General features: G+C 42.8%; 1 long non-coding RNA gene across 1 annotated transcript; it reads left to right on the forward strand.

Annotated features, from left to right (window-relative positions):
- Positions 1-2,607: 2,607 nt before the first annotated feature.
- Positions 2,608-19,751, forward strand: LOC135410005 (uncharacterized). The gene is made up of 3 exons (XR_010428478.1): positions 2,608-3,274; positions 12,757-19,451; positions 19,580-19,751. It is a non-coding gene; the product is annotated as an uncharacterized LOC135410005 (long non-coding RNA).
- Positions 19,752-20,808: the final 1,057 nt, after the last annotated feature.

The raw sequence follows: 20,808 nt of genomic DNA on the forward strand, positions 1-20,808 counted from the left end.
GCTCACTAGGTAGCTTATTTCAACTTCTAATTTTAGAAGATTATCTTATGACTGTGAGCTCTTAGGCTGTCAATAATCTCTACATTTAACCAGTTCTTCTGCCTTGCTTATATTTGCCACTGATATTTTTATAGAAAATGTCCATATTCTCTCTCAACTTCCACTTTGATAAGCTAAACAAGTCAACCTTTTCCAATGTCCCCTCAAAAAATAAATGCTAAAATCCCTGAACATCCTACAAGACTTGCTCTACCCCATTCCAGGTTGAATTCCTTGTTACCACATGGCAGTAGAACTGGGTATGGGACTACAGGTACCATCTTACCAAAGTCTTACTCAGCTTATGGCACTAATTGTGCCTTGTGCATGTGGGAACTATCTCGCCTGTACACTCTTTGGCAAGGATGTGGGACTACAGGAATGTAATTGTCCTTCAGCTTTCGAATCTACGAACAGTTACACATTTGCCTCTTGTTCAGCTCTTAGGAGGGGCACTTCTTTTTTTCTCCTATAGAAAGAACCAGATTCTAAATTAAGAACAGACTGACAAATATTTTAATAAATTACATTCTGCTGTTTTGCTTCACACTGGGAATGCGCAGCTTATAGATAAGAGAGCTTTTTACATATTCTTCTAGGCTTGGCTTCCTATGAGCCCATGCTTCTGCAAGCACGCGCTGCACGTGTGTGCGTGTATGCATGAGTATGTGTTACTAATAGCTTTTCAACATCTTGACTAATTTCAAACATATTTGACAATCTTGGTGGTGCTGTATTCCCACAGATTTAATGAAAATCAGCAGCCAAGTAGAGGAAGGAGCTGTGCTGTCATCTCCACTGAAGGAAAGGTTGCAGCACAAGCTTTGCCTAACCCTTTCTTAGATACTAGGAAACCCTGTCAGATTTCCAGACATGAAAAATAGTAAATTGGAGCTCACAAGTTGTTATATATTGTATAGTCAAGTCAGGGCACAAATCCATAGGAAAGCAGCCTGCATTAGTTCTGCTGCTCTGAGCTATTTGCTATATTTGCGTATTTTCCCTTGCTTAGAGAATTGGAAATCTCTGAAAATGCATATCCACCCTACTTTTTCTGCTGTCTTGTAATATATATGGAAATTATGTATCTCCAGACATATATTTGAATACATCTCATGAATGAATTTGTTTTTCACTCATACAGACACCCCTCTCTGTATCTCTACATCTCTGTATATTCCAGCTGTTTAGACACTCCATATTTACTTCTCAATCTATAGATTTTATTGACAACCTTACAGACAACTACATTGCCACCATCTGCATCTTCTCTCTGCTCACCACCAGGTGTTGGACCTATAGATAGATATGCTGTGGCCATTTACAGGATGCAGAAACAATAACATAAATAGGAGGTGATAGGCTCTCTGTGGAAGGGGGTGATGTTGTGTTGGTGGTGTACAGCCATGGCATTGCACAGGTTATAGCTACCCCAGAGGTTCTGACAAGAACCAAGATTTGGCCACAAGTCAAGTGATAGATCAATTGGTATTCTATTAGCAATACATATCTGTTAATAAAACATCGGTCCAAGTTACTTAGTCCAATAGTCACTAACTGCAATGTTGCACTTGGTTTTGGGAAGCTGTTCTCCCTTTTAAAGAGAAAATAACAGTCCTTCTTTGGTGCTCTGTATTTTCACAATAAACAACCATAAATAAGATGCTGCTAGTAGACTCCATTTTCTCTGATTACATAGCTACCTGCCTTTCTGTCTATCAGTCACACAGTAAATCTCTCTTTCCATGAAGTACCTTACATTGTGCAAAATCAATATGCTGTCAGAGCACTTTGCTACCTTACCGGTGACAGCAGCGTGGCATCTCCCCTGGGGAGGCTGATTTTGTGGGGGGAAAAAAAGGTCTCCCTGTCTTAGGGCTGGATTTAGAAGGGGTCTGAGAGGTCAGATCCCCATGGGGACTTTGGCATTTTTTTGGCTCCAGCTCACTCTACTTAGTGTTCTGGATCCCTTCACCTGGTCCCTTTGGTTTACAGCCCCCCAGGGCCTCTGACACCCCATGCCTCAGCAAACTTGGCCAGACCGCAGCTACAGCAGTGGCACAGGGAGCTTCTGCCAGCTCCCAGCTCAGCATTATCAGTGTTAAAACATTTACGGCATGTGCAATTCTCAACAGCTCTTAACTCTGGCAAATCAAAACCAATTTTAACCGGAACACTCCAAGACACTTCTCTACAACAAGGGCTATCTATCTGTCTGACAAATTCAGGCTTGCTTCCCCCAGCTGCTTTGGCATTAAAGATGTTAAAAAAAAAAAAAGAAAAGAGTTGCAACAATTTTCTTCTTTAGAGATGTTGAAAAAAAATATCATTCTCTTTGTATTAAAAGCCAGTGATGCCTTCATGCCAACAAATCAAATGAGATTTCAATTGCAGGAGCAAATAGAAAAATTTCTGCCTGATCAATAGACATTCAAAGTGTTATCAGGAATTATCCAGAGGGAGCTGGGATGGAAATGCCTGCTGATCGCAGCCACTATGTTTAATGTCCTGTCTCAGGGCAGTCTGAACCCCTCAGGGCTGTGAATGGATCTAGGTTTTAGGGCACAGGCATGTCACTGAACCCTACTCCTTCCTACTGAGCACCCAGGCACTCAACTCACAGCTGGGGCATCTGATGAGCTCTTTGAGGGCTCCAGTCAGCCTAAAATCTGTAAAATTCAGCTTTGGTTTTGCTTCCCACTTCGTTTAGCTTCATTGCTGTGTTTGCAGGTTCAATGTGTGTATGACCAAGCTGTGAAAACAGCAACCAAACAAAATGATACCCTAAGGTCTGATCAGCAGCACACTGGGATTTACTTCTTTCAGGCTATCATCCCTGATTTTAAATTGGAGCAGGGAGCACAGCATGGTCATTTTATTGATTGGATTAGAGAAAAATTGAGCTGGCTGATCTGTACGATGACATTATTGAGTTGTGTTTGCAGCTATGACAGAAACAAAGGAGTTTTTATTGGATTACTGGGGCACAGGGGGAAAAGGGGAAAGAAAAGGTAATATAGAGGTGAGCGGGTATTAGGCTTGGTGCCTTTGTGCTCAGTCTCTTCAGCAAGGGCTCTCTTCTTCTCTGCTGCCCTGTCTATTCAGCTGACTGCTGCGTTGGCTGCTGCTGCTGCTGCTGCCTTTCCAAACGCAACCAACTCTGTATCCAAAGAGACGGGAATTAGTTGCAGTCCCTCATTAGTGGATACTCTCATTACACTTGTTCATCACTCAGGTAAGAATACTTGTGACTTTAAATCAAAAAAACAACAAAAGCCATTTGGAGGTGAATATCCTCTTTAAGGGATATTTGCAAGATAGGTGTTTAAAAACTGTGGTGTTGCATGACACCTACTGACAAGCAGGGCATACCACAGTTCAGTGTGTGGGCAGCTGAGTTGCTAGGTTTATTTTTACTGATGCTGTATTTTTACATTTGTTAACAGTATATGATTGAAAAGGAAGAAACTGATATTTTGTAGCATGTGAATATGTGACAGTGAGTGAGTGACTGGCATATATATATGTGTATGTGTGTGTGTATAGATGTACCCTACCTTATGTTTTATACACCTCTTTACATGTTTAGTTTATAGACTGGTTTTAAAACTACCATGTGCAGCAGCTTCATTGATTCATTTTATTTGTGGCTGAGGAAGAACATTAGTAGCAAATGTACTCAGCACAAGAGAGCAACCTACAGGTTATGCTTTTGAAATGATTATATATTTTATTTATATGGTGCCTGTCAGTCATAGAAGCCTCCTGTGAAATATTACTAAAATGAAACACAGCTAAAGCTCCATATTAAAATGACACAGCCTGATTCTCCACTGCCTTGCCTGCTGTGCCCTTTGACGGCTGAAATCAAACCATGTGGAGAAGAAAACTATATGGGTATGAAGTGGCCTTACAAAATAAGAACATCTTTCAATTGCTTTGCTCTGGTGTGTTTTGTCCTACTAAATGATCAGGAAGAATTCAGAGCCATGACTGTGCTGGGTTCCTACTGGGGTTTTATTCCCAGTTCAAAACATTAATTATCTTGTCAGCTCTCCTGTGGCACAGGTGAGAGGTCTGAGGGACAGATGACCAGGTGTCAGATTCAGAGGCCCACCAAAGGCCATCACCCTCCTCACCTTGTCACAGCTTGCGTCACAATTTCACCCAAGAGCTGTTTAAACATGAAGAGCTCCTGCATTGCAGGTCAACCCAGTTCAGCACCAGTGTTTCAATAGAAGACACAGAAGGCAATGGATCTTATGAGGCTCATCAGCACAATTCAAACCTTAAATGAAACCAACAAGCAAATAGATGAGCTGTAATTTTATCAGGTGGAAACAAAAATCAGAGGAGCTATTAAGATTGCAGCAGCTGAGATTCTGCTCCTTAAATAAGTTGCACAAAGCCACTGCTACAACTGGAGTGTTTTTCAGCTCAGAAGGTAGCAAGTGGGCCCCATGCCCAAGGAAAAGATACCGACACTGTACTTTTTTGGAAACATCACTTCCATACTGTGAAACTGCCCGTGTGCTAGACTTGTATGGATTTCAATGGGAAGGCTCACCATCAAACTACATGGCATCCAGCCCATGCAAATCTTTGAAAAAGATGCTAGAGATAGTGTCAAAATCACCATGAAAATGGGACCAATGGCTAACAGTACTGTCAAAATTGGTCCCATAATTCATTTAGAATGCTGCCAAAATAAGGCTAGAACTGAAATACTCTTAACAACCATCATCATCAGCTGCAGTTTTCTTCTAAGAATGAAATACGATGGGAAAAATGTGTCTTTGTGGATAATCCAGTGCTGCAAGGTAAAAAAAATTGCTCCATTAAGATTTAGAAGCTGACATCTCAGGCTACAGAACTCCATACAAACCACACTCTTTTAAAAGGAACAATATCATATGCAGTGATGGCATATTCATCCAAACTCCCCAAGCAGCTCTGTTTTCCCCCGTCCCTCCATGTGTCTGACTTTCACAGGCAATAAGTGCATTTTACATATCAGCTTCCTCAGCCTCGCTGAAAAAGAGGCCCTAACTGTTGCCCAGAATGACATAAATCATAAGTTCTGGGAAATATTCACACCAACTTTCTGTTAGAGGATGAGACCTCATACCTCCCTAGGACAGCATGCTTTGACTATAGGACAGGCCCAGGATGCCCATACCAGTAACCATGTTGTAGTAACTGAGAGTGCCCCCCCTGCTCCAGCGGGCACTGAACCCAGAGTTTAAAGACACTCTTGATGTGATCAGTTCCTTACTGCAAAGGATACCAGTGACAGAGCTTGTGAGGAGCAGTAGGATAAAATTTAACAAGAAAAATGTGAACACTGGTAAAACTTTCCCATAGGTGAGGTCTAATTGATCATGGCATGATCCTGTCAGATATTTCTTGCTTGATCCTCTGGAAGATGTCTGAAAAAAACAGCAAAAAGACTATTACAAAGAAGAATTCTGTGTTGGCAAGGCATCCTGCCTTTTTTGCTTCATCCTTGCACTGCTAGGATCACTTTACTCAGGAGATATTCACCAACTTAATATTTGTTTAAAAATAAAAAAGAAGGGTTTAAACCCTCAGGGAAGAGTTATCAGCTTAAATATTGTTTTTTTAATTTAGTGGTTATATTTTTATACTGATTGTTGAACATTATTTCAACACCCATGAGGGACTATGGTAGTTTACACTAGAGACACTGTAAATGCAGTTCCCCTCTAATTTACTCATTATGACTTTGTGAACTTCAAATACGTTGTAGAGGAAGCAAAGGAGAGCAGAAGTTAACCCTGCAGATGTTTGTCTTGCTGGACTCGATTAGTTTATCTGTTGGCTCTCAGCTGGCACATGGTTTGGATTAGGAGGAGCATTCCCCTGGCTGGGGACAGGCACAGCAGTGGCATTGCTGTGCACAGGGACAGCGTTAGCTGGGTATACTTGTGCTAGGACAGAGACCTAGACAGTGCTTTAGTTTGTGGTGCTGGCTATGCCAAAGTTGTTTTACAGATATATGGAATTTGTGTGTGATAGTTAATTTAACTAACATGTTTATTTACTGTCGTGCTGTCTTTTTGTGTTTGGAAAAGATGACTCATCTGCTACTTGATCCTGCCAATGTTTATTCTGCTGGTGGGCTCACTCTTTACCGAGTAATGAGAGTAATCCCACTGTATCAAGCCTATTAGCAAGGATACTTTCATGGGATCAGGTCACAGGCTAAACGTAAATTAAAATATCCACCTTCTTGTCCTCAGCTCAGGTGGAATTACAAGGATGCTCATGTCATCATGGCCTGTTATAAGATCTCAAAAGTACCACATTAGCTATGTCTAGTTTTTCTAGGGATAACAGTTTAAAAGGCACAACACGCAAAGAGGAATTTTGCAGTTGCTCAGCTGAGCACACAACGGTGAAACTCTCACAGGACTTTCTGCCTCTGTGGTGTTCAGGTTCCTCCAGCGCCCAGAGGCAGATAAATGGCTAAGACAGACAGTGGCTGGCCAGCAAAGCAGGGAGTTGTCTGAGGTTTAGAAAAATAGCAAGAAAGCATCTGCATGCACAAAAAAGTCAAGGCTCCTGGGGCCAAGAAGAGGATGCACAAGCAAACCCGCCATGCTCCAGCGTGGAGTCAGGGCACCTGATGAAGGTGGATGGTAGGTCTCTTCTTCCACCAGCACTGCTCCCTGCCATGGGCTGTACAGAGAGCCCATGACTCTCTCTGTGCTGGTCAGCTGTGGAGTGCCAAGGGATCTTTAGAGAAACTGTATTTCAGTTATGAGTGCTTTTTTTTGCCTGGAAACTTTTTTGGATTGTGCCACCTCTTCATCACAGAATGGTTTGGGTTGTAAGGGACCTTAAAGATCATCTACTTTCAACCTCTCCTCCATGGGCAGGGATGCCAACCACTAGATCAGGTTGCTCAGGGCCCCATCCCACCTGGCTTTTAACACTTGTTAGTCTGCCAAAGACCATCTAGCCACAGCCTGGGAGCAGGAATGGTCCAGGTCCTCTCCAAGAAGTCAGTCTACTTGTGGCTCCCTGCCCCTGAAAGCTTTGATGCTGGCTGGCCTTTGTGGCAGCATGCCTCTGGTGACATTTAATGTACCAGATGGCTGCGGTCTCTCTATGACCACTCTTATTTTGGGTTCTGCACCAGGAAGATCTAAAAGCTAGGTGTTTTGGTGCCTCACTTGCATGAGTCTTGCTCTTAATTGCCAACTACATCAATATCACTGAAAGTTTGGAGCTCTTGAGGATCCAACTGGGCCTTGGATTTTTGATTACACAGATATTAAGCACCTAAAGACCAAAACAGATGTTTAGTACTTGCAGATATAAATGCAATATCATAGGGTTTGCTGAAAAAGAGCTGATGAAGATTTAGCAAACATCAGTGTTGTGCACTTCTTACTTTCTACAGTTGACCTCGGCATCATGCATCTACCTAGGTATTCTTGAAATCCTGTCTTTGATTCCCAGCAGGGTCAGATTTGGAATAAGTTTCTGTATCTAAAAAGATATCTAAGTCCACCCTGAGGACATTCCCAAGATCCCCCAGCTCAGGCACTGGGCAATGTCCATTCTCCATGAATCAGACTGTTTGTGAGCTATGGGGTGGCCCACCCATATCCCTGGGAAGGGCTGGCAAAGCCCAAGGAACCAGCTGTGCTCCATGTAGTTAGAGCACAAATCACCTGAGCACTATTAAGGAGAGGAGACATGAGGATACAAAGCACCAAAACAAGAAAGAAGTGAAAATAAGTTTCCAAGTTGTTCTGTGTGTGGCAGAGCAGTGCCACTCCTATTTCATAGACTCATAGATTCATAGAATGGTCTGGGTTGGAAGGGTCCTCAAAGATCATCTAGTTTCAACCCCCCTGCCATGGGCAGGGATGCCAACCACTACATCAGGTCACGTGAACAGTCTTCTTTGCTTCCTTCCAGGAGCAGGTTTGGAAATAGGCTCCTCAACTGTAGAGGGTGCTGGTCTCCAAACCCCAGCTTGCTCAGGCAGTCCGAGCTCTCACCTCACCTTACCCTCTAGGTTTTAATCACAGGCACTCTGCTTGTCCCAGATGAGCCATCATGATTGTGTGGCCTTTGTGCACAGTTACATGTTTTCATTGCTTTCCATACACTGGGATACTACAGCACACAATATAATGGGATAATGTGCTAAAATGAGATGCCAGGGCTGTCTCTTCAGAGGGCTAGGCTGCCAAACATTACACCCACTGGATGTTAAATGAAGGCGATGACTAAGTGTTCACACAGTGGCTTGCTTTCACTTAAGACTTTGGCAGACTGACGTAAATTGAAAGTCTGCTGCGGGCAGATTTCCTCCTACTATTTTTGATTTCATGCAAATAAGAATTGCAGGATGCCAGGCAATTTCTACCTGTGAGTGACATATTTAGTGTTGACAGTCCCACACTGTTTTTATATCTAAAAGTGTAGATCTAATGATGCATGTAGGGCAGTTGCAGCTTGCAATATCTCATCCCAGACCCATCTCCAGTTTCTCTCCCTCTCCTGCTCCCAGCAGGCTGCATCCAGCCCCACATGGCTTCCTTTGACACACACGTGTCTATAAAGTGTTGCAGTCTGCTGCCAAGCTGCCAAAGAAACCACAACGGTGCAATATTTTCTGCTAACAAGTCTATGTCCTGTGTGTTTCACTCCCTGGTTCTGCTAGATAAAAGCTTCCTGTTAAAGGCTTAAGGGGCAGCTTAGTCAAACAAGCATTCCCTGTCTTTCAACTGATCCGGGCAAGGAAGCATCTACTGCTCAAAAGCATTTAAGCTAATCTGAAAGAGTCTGGGAGGGAGGCTCAGCAGGTGCAGGACTTCTGGGAGAGGAGTGGGGACATCAGCTTTTGGGGTGATGGGAAGAGAGTAGGAAGCGCCTGCATGGGGAACCAGTGAGTTCCCCAAGAGTGAAACGTGTTGGAAGACTCTGAAGCACCAGGTGCACATGTGGTTTCATTCTCTCAGCTCTGGGTTGCATATGGGTGCCACAAAAAGTGCTGGGAAGGGACAGCAGTAACGTCCTGGGTATGAAGACCCCCGCCACCTGCGAGCAGCACTGCTCTCTCCCAAGGCCAGGAAGCCCTGTCTGGGGACAGAGGCTGTAGATGCCTTTGAAAAAGCTAACTCCTGGATAAACAGCCTGTGAACTCTTTTATGCTTGTCCCTACCATCCCAGAAATCTTTCTCCATGTATTTTAGTGCACTGTCCAGCCACCATGAAACATGTTGGTTTCACATCATCTTTTCCCCACAGCCACGAAGCCAAAATCTCAAGGAGGAAATGAGATTAGGTAGCCAAGATGTTGATCACTGGAGGTGACAGATGATACTATTTTAATTCCCATCATTGCTTTATTCAGACCAGGATCATCCACAGCAGCAACTGCCTGTTTGGAGACGTGCCCTCACCTTGCAGGTATTCTGCAGCAGATGCCTGTCTTTTCCTACCTTGGTTTAAACAAGGCTTAGGCTGTGCCTACCTGCCTACAGGCATGTGCAACAGGCTGCATGCAACTTGGCCAGTGGCACGGTGTGGATTGCAGCCTGACAGTTCAGGGCTTGTCCTGGAGGCAACTAGTAATCCATACATCTAGCATATAGCCTCAGTCTCCACCACCTCTTCATGGAGGACCTAATATATAATAATTTTTTGGTGTTTTTCCTCCCAGAGTGACTGTTTCCCACAGTGGTGCTTTGGTATGGTGTGGTCTGTGGCTTGAGGAGGACAAGGGAAGCTTCAAGACTTTCTGGGATAGTGGTAACTAATGGATAGTGGACAGATCCAAACTTGGAGAAATCTTGTCTGTAATGCCTGTGGAAAAGTGTCTCTGAATTAACTATCCTTAGACAGTTATTTAGAAGTGCGTACATCTGTGGGAAGCTAACTTGAAAGGGACCTGAGGCCCCCAGTTCCTAGCAGAAGGTGGCATTCTGGGTACCTAACCTCTTACTCCATAATTCATACAGGTTCTTGAGATATCTCATCCCTCCAGGAGCAGGAAAGCAGGTGCCAAATCAGGCTGAAGGTGTCTTTATTGACATGCCTCAGAAATAGCCCTAGCACTAACTTTGTGGCTAGCACAATGTCCCATGATGTTGTATTCACATTGATATGCTCACGAGACTACCTTTTTCCTTGAGTTTTCCAGTTCCACTGAGAGAGAACAAGTAGACCAAAAGAGACAAAACTCATGAGTTGAGAGAAAGATAGTTTAACAGGTGAGGGAAAGAGAAGAAGACAAGTGAGACCAAGGAGGTTACTCACCTTGGCCCACAGGCAGACAAGCTGAGCAATGGCCACCTTGGAAGCCAAAATTTCACTGTTTTGTTCCTTTACCCTAGTTTTCATTCCTGAGCATGTCAATCACTATATGGTAGAGAATATATCTTCGGCCAGTTTGAGTCAACTGTGGCTCCATGGGAAAGCTGAGTCTGGCTTCACCTAGTGCCAGCTGGTTCCAAACACTGCAGTTCAGGTAACGGACACAGGATTTCTGTGATAACACTCCATGTGCAAAAGAGATGTGCAAATCAGCTGATGGTCAAACTACCCATGCCTAGAGGTGGCTAAAATGTCTTATTTATGGTTACATATTTCGTCGGATAGTTCTTTCGAATATGTTTGAGCTATTCAACCTAAAACAGTGAGATAGGGCTGCAATACTGGGACCATAGGTCTCAGCAAGTGTTTCTGTTTACAGTCCAGCTTTTATTTACATTCTTCCCTTCAGCAGCTGACATCAAAGTGGGAAAGAGAAGTGGGTGGCCTGTCCCAAGGCTGGTACTAATTATTGCAATTAGGAAGCTTCATAAGAATACACCCAACATTCAAATAGAGCATCCAGTGTTTTGTAGCTTTACTACACTACTTAACAGTGAGTGTTAATTTAACTAAAAGTGTTTGAACTGTTTTTTATCACAAACATCCAGTTTGTTCAGGACTGTGGATTTCCAAAAGCTCATGAACAAAAAAAGTTGCACTGGATCCATCATGTTCATTATTTCTTCTAATCTACTAAGTTAAAGTTTTTTCAAGAAAACAGAACATCATTCGAGCCCATTGCATGCACCACACCAGTGAGAAAACATAGCTGCATCCTGCCACCATGCCTCTGCCTGTCTGTGCAGATGTCTGCCTCTTTATTGACATTCAAAGCATTGACAGGAATCAGCCCACCTTGCCTCAGCTATGCCCACCAGCTCATAAACTTCATTGTTTAGTATCTCTTCTAGTGCCTGCTGCTTATTTTCCATGCTCCTTGCATCCACGTATAGACATTTCAGTACATTAATATTCTTCGTCTTCTCTTGTTGAGCTACTCCAGCTTCAGTCTTATTTGTAGGCTGGAAGTACATGTCAGATTATTTGAGTTGGGTGAAAATTTCCCCTCTTTCCTTCACACTGAGTTTTATAGCTATCCAATAAACATGCCTGCTTTTGAAACTGGGAGATTGGTACCCTGTTCTGGCAGAGTAACATTAACCACAAATTGCTTACATCTAAAAATAATACATGATAATTTTGTTCTCTCTCAGAAACTGGCACACTGCATTCTCTAAAGGGAGACGAATGAATATGTGAAAATATTTTCAGAACAGTTGCTTGTCTATAACAATTCAATATGAAATCAAGATAGAATTTATTCCTTCATAAAGCATTTATTGAGCTATGTTTCAATCATCATTCAGCATGAACACTCTAGAGGATCAAGAAAGGACTTGATCTTTCTAGAGCTTTCTATTCATAGGGAGACAACAGGTTGAATATTCATCTCCTGGACAGCAAGAACAGATTGTGACTCTTGCACAATTTCTCTGTGAAGTGAGGAAATCGTGACCATTTTTCATTTTGCTTTCTATTTCCTGAGAAACTTCTGGGTATAGCAACACTTAGCAATTTCCTACAAGGAGTCCTACATGCTAATTAAATCTCCTCAGACTCATCTCTCCCAGTCTGAAATAAGAGTCAGACATTTGCCAAATTACATCACTTCACCATGAGCAACTTCTTGAAGTCTCACCTGTGTCAGCCATGTGACAAAAATTGTGGTCATGCCCTGATCATTTCTCCTCAAGACTACTAGAGCCTCCTCTTCATTTTCACCTTTTTCCTTTGCAACCTATTTCAAATGTCTCAGTAAATCATCCGCCTCCACAGCGGCACCTCTGAATTCTTCCATCATTTTCCTTTGGCCTCCTGCATTAAATTTCAGCTACTTGTGCTTCCCTTCAAGGATCCCCAGAACACTGCTCTGACCTATAGCATCAACTGCAATATTTCCTGCTCTCATTTCCACTCAGCCAGTACATCACACCTCGGTGATGCCTTTATCGTCTCCTCCATTCTTCAGACCATCCTCAACACAACTGAATTCTTCTTTTATACAGTTTCGAAAGGCATGCACTGCAGTTTTCATGCATCCTTTCTCAAAGCACACCTTCCTGTGTTGATATGTGCTCCTTCAGCCCTCCCTGCTCTGTTATGACATTCAGACAAGGGCAAACATTGCCAAAACTATCACACTCCAGGCCACTGATGAGCTCCAGACTTATATTTACAACTCATTGGTTAAAAGCAGCATTATTCAAGCTTTGTGCCATGCCAACCTGCTTGTAGACATCAATAACTAATAAAAGTAAGATGCTGGAACAAATTTTTATTATCCTTCTTATTTTACAGATGGACTCACATCACCTTTTCAAATCAAAGACCCTTCCGAGGTACAAAAATAGTCCAAGTGAAGATTGGGGTTTCCTGAGAACTCCTCTATCCTTAACTGGCTGGCTGAGGCTGCACCCAGGACACTTCTGTTCTCCTGCCATAGAGTATCTCTCATATTTGGTCCTAGCTGTCTTCTTCCTTATTTAGACAACTCCTAGAAGATAAGATGCACTGCAGGCTCATCCTTCCAATGAGTGGTGAAGGATCTCACCTGACTGTTGGAGTCCTGTCAGACCTAGTGGCTTAGCCAAGAATGTTTACTGTCATTGGAGAAGGATGGTTTTTCCCAGCCACACAAAATGTGAATAATGTGAGGCTGGGTTTGTGATTATATGTGTGCAGCTGGTGGTTTACAGGTGTGTTTGTAGTGAGAGGAGTGTGGGATGATGGATAGAGTTAAACCTAGAGAGAATTCAGAATTTTAAGGTAAAAAGCAGCTGCAACTACCTAGATGGACTGAGGCCGACATCCTCTCCTATACAACAATAAACAATAAACAAGAAACAGAAGGGAGTGTGGAACGAAGTGGAGACTACGTGGCCCCCCTCCATTCTAATCCCAGCAGAATGGGAGAACACTGTGGTACTGAGACCATACAGTACCCGTCTGACAAGGAAGAATCAAGATGTTCTGCTGCTGAAGCCAACAAACATGTCAAACTCCCTCCTCAGGTGCCAAACCACAACCACCCCCCCCCTCCCATTAAATACACCAATCAGAAATAAAAGGTATTTATGACTAGACCCACTCAAACTCCACCCAAACATAAAGCAAATAGTATAAAAGTAAGCTGGGGATAGGGGGAAAGTGGGAGAAGACCTCCACTGAAACTGCTGGGATCAGTCGATGGGCTGAGTCCATCTTCTCCCCTGCCAGAGGGACGCCTTGGGTGAGAAATATTGTCTACGTGCATTAAATGGTGCTTTGAAGACTAAAGCTTTTGTTTGTGCTTACCCCACAACATATTAGTAGATTGCTTTGTATCAGAACTTGTGCTTGCTTAATATATGTATTAACAGACTGGTTTTTTTTAAGCCATATTCTTGCAGTAGACACTATCACCGACAACATTCAAACCTTAATTATCTGTCACAATTTGTATTAATAGAGTGTTATTCCATAAACTGTAAAGTTAGTCCTTGCAGTTGCTGGCAGTGCTTAACACCAGTTGCAGAGGGGTCTTGGCTCTGATGAGTTTCCCCTAACAAGGCAGGTTGAGGTACCCTCCGATCTTGTGAATCTGTTGGTGAAGGGTCTCATTACGGGATGCTGACAGACTGTCAGGCACCAGGGTCTCAACTCTCCCAAAGATACCAACAGGTAAAAATCCAAACTCCCACCTTTCACGTGACAAGGAGTTGTAGGTATAGTTATATATATACTCTGTTCCTTATGCAACATTCACAAGCGTGTGAAGAGAGCATAAGGAATAGTATGCGTTGTATATTTTCTCTAATGAAGTATTATCTTACAATTTTGCACAGATCTGATGAGAAGGTATTGCAGCCATGTCTCATGCTCAAGCCCATAACTGCAAATTCTCTGCCATCACAGAAGCAGTGTTAGAGTTACTCAAATACCACCTCTCTCTTTTTCCTTTGGCCTTAGCTGCTGTAGCTAAGGGGAGCACTTGGTTGTTCTTGTTCTGTAATTGTGGTGAGTTGACCTTGACTGGATACCAGATGCCCACTAAAGCCACTCTACCACTTCTCAGCTGGACAGGGGAGAGAAAATATAACAAAAGGCTTGTGGGTTGAGATAAGGAGGGGGAGAGATCACTCAGGGGAGATATCACTAAGGGGAGAGCTCACTCATCACAGGCAAAACAGACTCAACCTGGGGAAATCAGTTTAATTTATTGTCAGTAAAAATCAGAGTAAAGTAGTGAGAAATAAAATCTTAAGCCACCTTTCGCCCACTCCTCCTCTCTTCCCAGGCTCAACTTTATATCTAAGTTCTCTCTCTCTTCCCCACAGCAGCGTAGGGGGATGGGGAATGTGGGCTGTGGTCAGTTCATCCCACCTTGTCTCTGCTGCTCGTTTCTTCCAATGAGAAGGACTCATCCCCTCCCCTGCTCCAGCATGGGTCCCTTCCATAGGGTGCAGTCTGCCAGGAACAGGCTGCTCCAGGGTAGGTTCCTTGCAGTGTCACAAGTCCTGCCAGCAAACCTGCTCCAGTGTGGGTTCTTCTCTCCACAGATCCACAGGTCCTGACAGAAGCATGCTCCAGCACAGGTTTTCCATGGGGTCACAGGCTCCTTTGGGCATCCACCTGTTCCAACATGGGGTCCTTCATAAGCTGCAGGTGGATCTCTGCTCCTCTGTGGACCTCCATGGGCTGCAGGGGCACAGCTGCCTCACCATGGGCTGCACCACAGACTGCAGGGGAATTTCTGCTCTGGTGCATGGAGCACCTCCTCACACTCCTTCCTCACTGATCTTGGTGTCTGAAGGGCTGTTTCTCTCACATATTCCCGCTCCTCTGTTCACTGCTGTTATTCTGAGCAGTTTTTTCTCCTTCTTGTATTCGTTATCCCAGAGGTAGCTGTTGGGCTCAGCCTTGGCTAGCATCTGGTCTCTCTCAGAGCCAGCTGGAGTTGGCTGTCAGACTTGGGGGAAGCTTCCATCAGCTTCTTACAGAAGCCACCTCTGTAGCCCCCCGCTGCAAAAACAATGCCACACAAACCCAACACTGCAGTATTTTCTACTCTTTTCTGGATACAGCTATTTGATTTGTACTCAGGAGCTGTATCTTCCAACAAATATAAATTATGCACATACTCTGTGTCATCTCTCAGTTTTCATCTCTCACTTCTTCTCATAGAAGTGAGGCTTCTATGTATTAAAAGAAAAAAAAAAAGACTTGTGTAAGAGAGCACCTTCCAGACATAAAGTTGTCTCCTTTCTGTATGACTCACGCTGCTGCATCCCTCTTTGCCTCAAGCTGAGCCTGATGTGCTCCCAAAGGTTGAAGACCTGAGTTTGGGTCTTTCAAGGAAGTGCTTTAATCACCAGAGGGATGGGTGTTGCATCTCGTTGTGCAGTCTCTCGTGCCTCACTTACAAAATGCCTACTAGCACCAGTTCCCATGAGAGAGAAGCAACAAAAGGGTCGGTACGGGAGTTCTGCCAACACTCAGATAATATCTAGGGATCAGAGCAGGTCAGTTACATCAAGGCTTAGCAAGTCCGTGAGTTCCTGTAAACAAAACCTAGGCTTTGTTACATTAATATTGACATCTACAGGTGAAAATGGGATTTGAACACAAGATTTGCAACAAGCATTAGTGTCACTGTAGTTCTTGGACACGGCACTCAAAGCAGCCATACAGCTCTTGAAGTACTCAAATTTCAAGTGCCCAACACTTTAACAACAAAGTAATTGCACACATAAATGGCCAGAATTACCCAGGTTTCATTACTTACTGTTTTATGTACTGATGCAACACAACATCACAGTTACTGTATTTAACAAATTGGTCCCTTGACAGTTGTTTCAGTGAGATGTAGGCTAATGAAGCAACTCTCTGTCATGGACTCAAGAGGCAGAAACTTCTCTATTTGTATGTATGGCCAGTCTTTGCAAGTGAAGATTTGGGAAAGGTCTTTACCCTTCGAGCCTGCGCAGTGGATTTTTTAGGTGAGACACAGTGTGCGCTGAACTGAGCCCACCCTTTAATCCTAAGGTTCATCTGCCGGGGCCGAGCGAGCTTGGACAGTGGCAGCGAGGTCCTCAGGACGTAGGTTTGTTTAGAGTGACCTTCTTTTAGATGGATGGCCTTACAGGGCTGACGAGCTCCATCTGCCCACGGGAGTTTCCCTGACTGGGAATCGAACCCAGCCACAGCAGTGAGAGTGCTGCATCCTAACCACTAGACCACCAGGGGGCCCCTTATCTATTTACGTATTTAAGAAAGATTCTTGCTTGAAGGATTCATGTTGATAGAATAAAGTGAATATCAGAATATGCTCTCTAGTCAAGCAGCTTGTCCTATTACAGCTATCCTTTACAAATCACATATATGTTCCCAAAGCTGTGTCTTCTGGAACTTTTGAGGAAATTTATTGGCCTTAAAAGCCGATGTTCTTAGACACTGATAGACCCAGAAGAGAGGCAAAATCCAGAACAAAAGACTCTTTCAATTAAATGCTTAAAACGTTCCAGTAACAAACTCCCCCACATTAAACTAGATGACAACTAACTGAGGCATTTCTGATGCACTCAGCTGCTTTGGTGCTACACAAGCAGAAATCATCTCTAAAATGTACAAGATCCAGCCTACAAAGGAGACTTTGTGCAGTGTCTCTCTGAAACAATTTTTATAGCAATTACTTGGAAATTAAGTTCTACTGCATTTGCCATCAGCTTCAGTGGAACCAGGCTTTCATCCATTTCGTATCAGCTTTAGGGCTGTTTTTTTTTCTGTTTTCCCATTTCTGGCATGATCCAGTTCAGAGAGTAGCTGCAATCTGTCATCTGGTGGTGGATACTGAATGTATGTTGGGGGGAGGGGGGAATTAAAAAAAAACCCCAATCTGCCAAGTCTTGCAGCCTTCAACCTTTCGTGCAGTAGAAGGTTTACAAGATGATTTAAAATCTGCATGTGTAGAAAATAAGGAAGATGGGCTGACTCTAGACATAAAATAGGTTTGGGACAGACTGAGATTGATGGCTTTGTGACAATGACACTAAAGTTAATAGCTGATATAGGCAGACAACAGAGTCTATTTTAAATTTAAAATTGAACTGTGTGTCACTGACAGCATCATACTGACCATTCATTGCTAGACCTAATTTCTCTCTGGTAATGACTACAAGAAGCAGAATAGATAATGATGTGCACTGCAGAACATTTGGGAAATGGGATTAACTGATTTGCTTTTTTTTTTTCCTTGTTTTTAAAACAACTATTTAATGATTAGTAGAGGTGGCTATCCTTGAACACTCCTGAAGGGTAAAGATTAGTCACTCCTCTGGGAACATCTCTGTCGCCTCTATTTCCTTTCCTCTTAGGAGACAGAAGGGGTGTAAATTGTGCTTGCAACAGACTGGGAAGGCTGACACTGTTAAAATATAAGACCTTGACAAAAACCCTGGAGATGATGTATCACCAGTCTCCTGGGCAGTTGCACTCCACATTCACATTTGCACACTGCAGATAATTCCTGTCTCTCAACAGCCTGAACCCAAACTTCAAATGCAAATTGTCTTGAAGCTGGAAATGGAAACTTGCATGCACCGAAAGGAGAGAGTTATTCACATATTTAAATAAAAAGCTGACAAAAAAATACGTGAAACAAGGAAAAAACAAATCCTTCAGTCCTGGGGGAAGCATTTCTTTGCTGTCTATTTCTGTCATTATTCCCTCCTGTTTATCTACCCTTTTCTTCAGAGACAGAGATGATCACTGGTTTTGTACATCTCCACCCACACAAACAGAGATCTTTATTGGCATACCACTGTAGGGCTGATCACCAGAGACTTAACTTTATTACGTGTCAGTGAAAGGCCTTTAAAAAAGTGCACAAACTATAATACAAGGGGCTTCTGAAATTTTACGTGCATGGCACATGGAAGCAATCGACTTCAGGAATAAATATTTGTGCCTCAAACCTGAATGCAGCCAGCACACATGCGTGAGGGTGAATGTTGCTGGCCTCATGCTAGGAATTTGAGCTCTGTCCTTGAAACCACTTTTTTTTTGGTAGGTGCTGTGTTAATGTGTAGCAAAATGGTAGTAGTGCATTCCATAATCTGCTCAGTAACTGTATTTCAGAGCATCAGTAGGTTGAAATTTCTACCTGCTTTCCTTACTCCTGTCTGTGACATGAGTCTGCAGACCTGAAGGATTTACTGTTTCTCTGCTTGCTTTTTCTGTTTGGCAGGAAAACTAGCTGAATGGTTCGAGTCAAGTTCAAAAGCTCAAATCTGAAAGCTGCATACTCTTTGGTTGAATTAATTGCAATTCCACTCTGGCCTTGTAAAGCTAATTTAAATTATAGTGGTCTCTGCAACTTCATGGTGTAAAATAAATAAATCTAATTGTATTTGGCTTAACTACTGAATCTGCTTATTACTTTCCAAATGGTACGGTGGGACTTGTAGTTTTTATAAACTAAGCTACCAAATGATTATGATGAGAAATCAGGACTGTGGAAGTAGTAATTACATATATATAACCCCATTTTCTACCCTATGAGAAAGTGCAGTGCCTATGTTCTATTTCCTCCTTTTCTTCTGTCTTCTGTGAGTGCTGGAGGGCATTTTAGATGGGGTTGCTCAGACTATCCAAGACCTTTAAAAAAATCTTCTCATTTCCTAGAAAGTAATTGAAAACTCCCACACCAAACAAAAATATATGTAGCATACGTAAATGCTATAAAAGTAATATGTGGTTTACATAACGATTTATAATGCTACTTCATCTCTGAGGCAAAATATGATCATGTATTTTATGCTCTTAGATCACCCCTGTGTGTCTGTGCTGGAATAAACACGCTCCCTTGGTGCAGACTGTGACATAGCTCACACTGCAAGGCATGCAATCACTACGGCTGGTTTTGTTATCAGCTGGGAAAGGGTGGATAAACAGGATCATGTTTCCCATTAGTAAAAGGCTTTCTAAGTTCCACAAAGTCAACAGACAGTAATCAGGTATCAGCTACTTCACTAGGAAATGAATCAAAATTAGGAGTGGGAGGCTTGGGATGTGGGGTGGGGAAGTAGGGAGGGAGAAACAAGGTACTGCTTCATTTCTTTGTCTGCTCTGATTCCTCTAATAGAATTTCCATGAAGGCATGTTAACCAGAAGAGGAATTTCTGCAGCAAATCATCACAAAGAAGCCATGAAAGCCTGTTTAATACTTGCAGGTGGCATCTAGTCCAGGTGCTCACAGGAGCTCATTATCTGACAGTCATCCAATAAATAGATGCTCTACAACTGTACAATCTAAAGGTGGAAAAACCAGTCAGGTCAGTTCAATCCACCTCTTGCTCTGCCAGTGCAAGGCAAGATATTCTTTTTTTTTTCCTTTTCCCAATGCATTTGTTTAGCCTTTTTGTGCTGTTTAGTTTTAAAATTTCCAAGTAACCCAAGAGGCATCTTCTAAACTACTACGGAAATTAGTATTTCATATCTTGGCATTAAGAGGTTTCCCTTACCCATCCCTCTTCATTGCTGCTTGGTGAAATAAGTTCCTGCTTACCTTCTTTCACTGTTTTGTACTACAGCCACTCCAAATCACTCTAATTACCTCCCCTTTGCATCTACCCAAGAATTTCTACATTCGAGCCTTGTCTTCACTTTCACAAGTTATTCTAATGATTATGCATATGGTAGCACATCAGTATTCTTCTTTTCTGCTGTGTTAGTAACATGCTGACCCAAAAACGAATGCAGTATTTCATGCAGAATTAATGTATCAGAAGTACTGGTCTCAGAGCGAGAGCTCTCACACTCACACTCCCTCCTATGCAATATTTGGACATGCACCCCAAAACCGCAGAGGCTTTTTTTGTCTCACAGCATCCAAATTTATTTCTTTAATGCAGGTTTAAAATGTGTTTTCCCAAATTCCCTTTCATTGCCTCTATTTTATGGCAAGTGTGTACTCACCTAAGTTTTGATGGTTGCTGTTATATTTCTTTGTATTTTCCCCTTACTGTTTGAAAGTCTTTCTACTCCAACAATGTATTTCAGTGATGGACTGTCTTCATGATCTTCCTCCACCCTCCCCAGGACTGTAAATACCACTAAAGCTTCTACATGGTTGTAAAAAAAAGCTGCATTGCTATCCATTGCTACTCAGACAACTTTAAAATCACCAATTTTTCTTCCTATTTACACAAATCTGAATTTATTTCTCAAGCAAGATTTCACAATAAGCACACACAGGCCTAGGAAAAAATTTTAGCACAGATGTGTATGTAACTCATTCCTTTCAGCCAGTTTCAACTCCATTCTAGAACACTGCTCTATAGCTTTGCAGCAAGGGCAGTCAGCTGAAAGTGA

This window comes from Pseudopipra pipra, chromosome 1 (assembly GCF_036250125.1).
Source record: "Pseudopipra pipra isolate bDixPip1 chromosome 1, bDixPip1.hap1, whole genome shotgun sequence".
In the NCBI taxonomy this organism is placed as follows: Eukaryota; Metazoa; Chordata; class Aves; order Passeriformes; family Pipridae; genus Pseudopipra; species Pseudopipra pipra.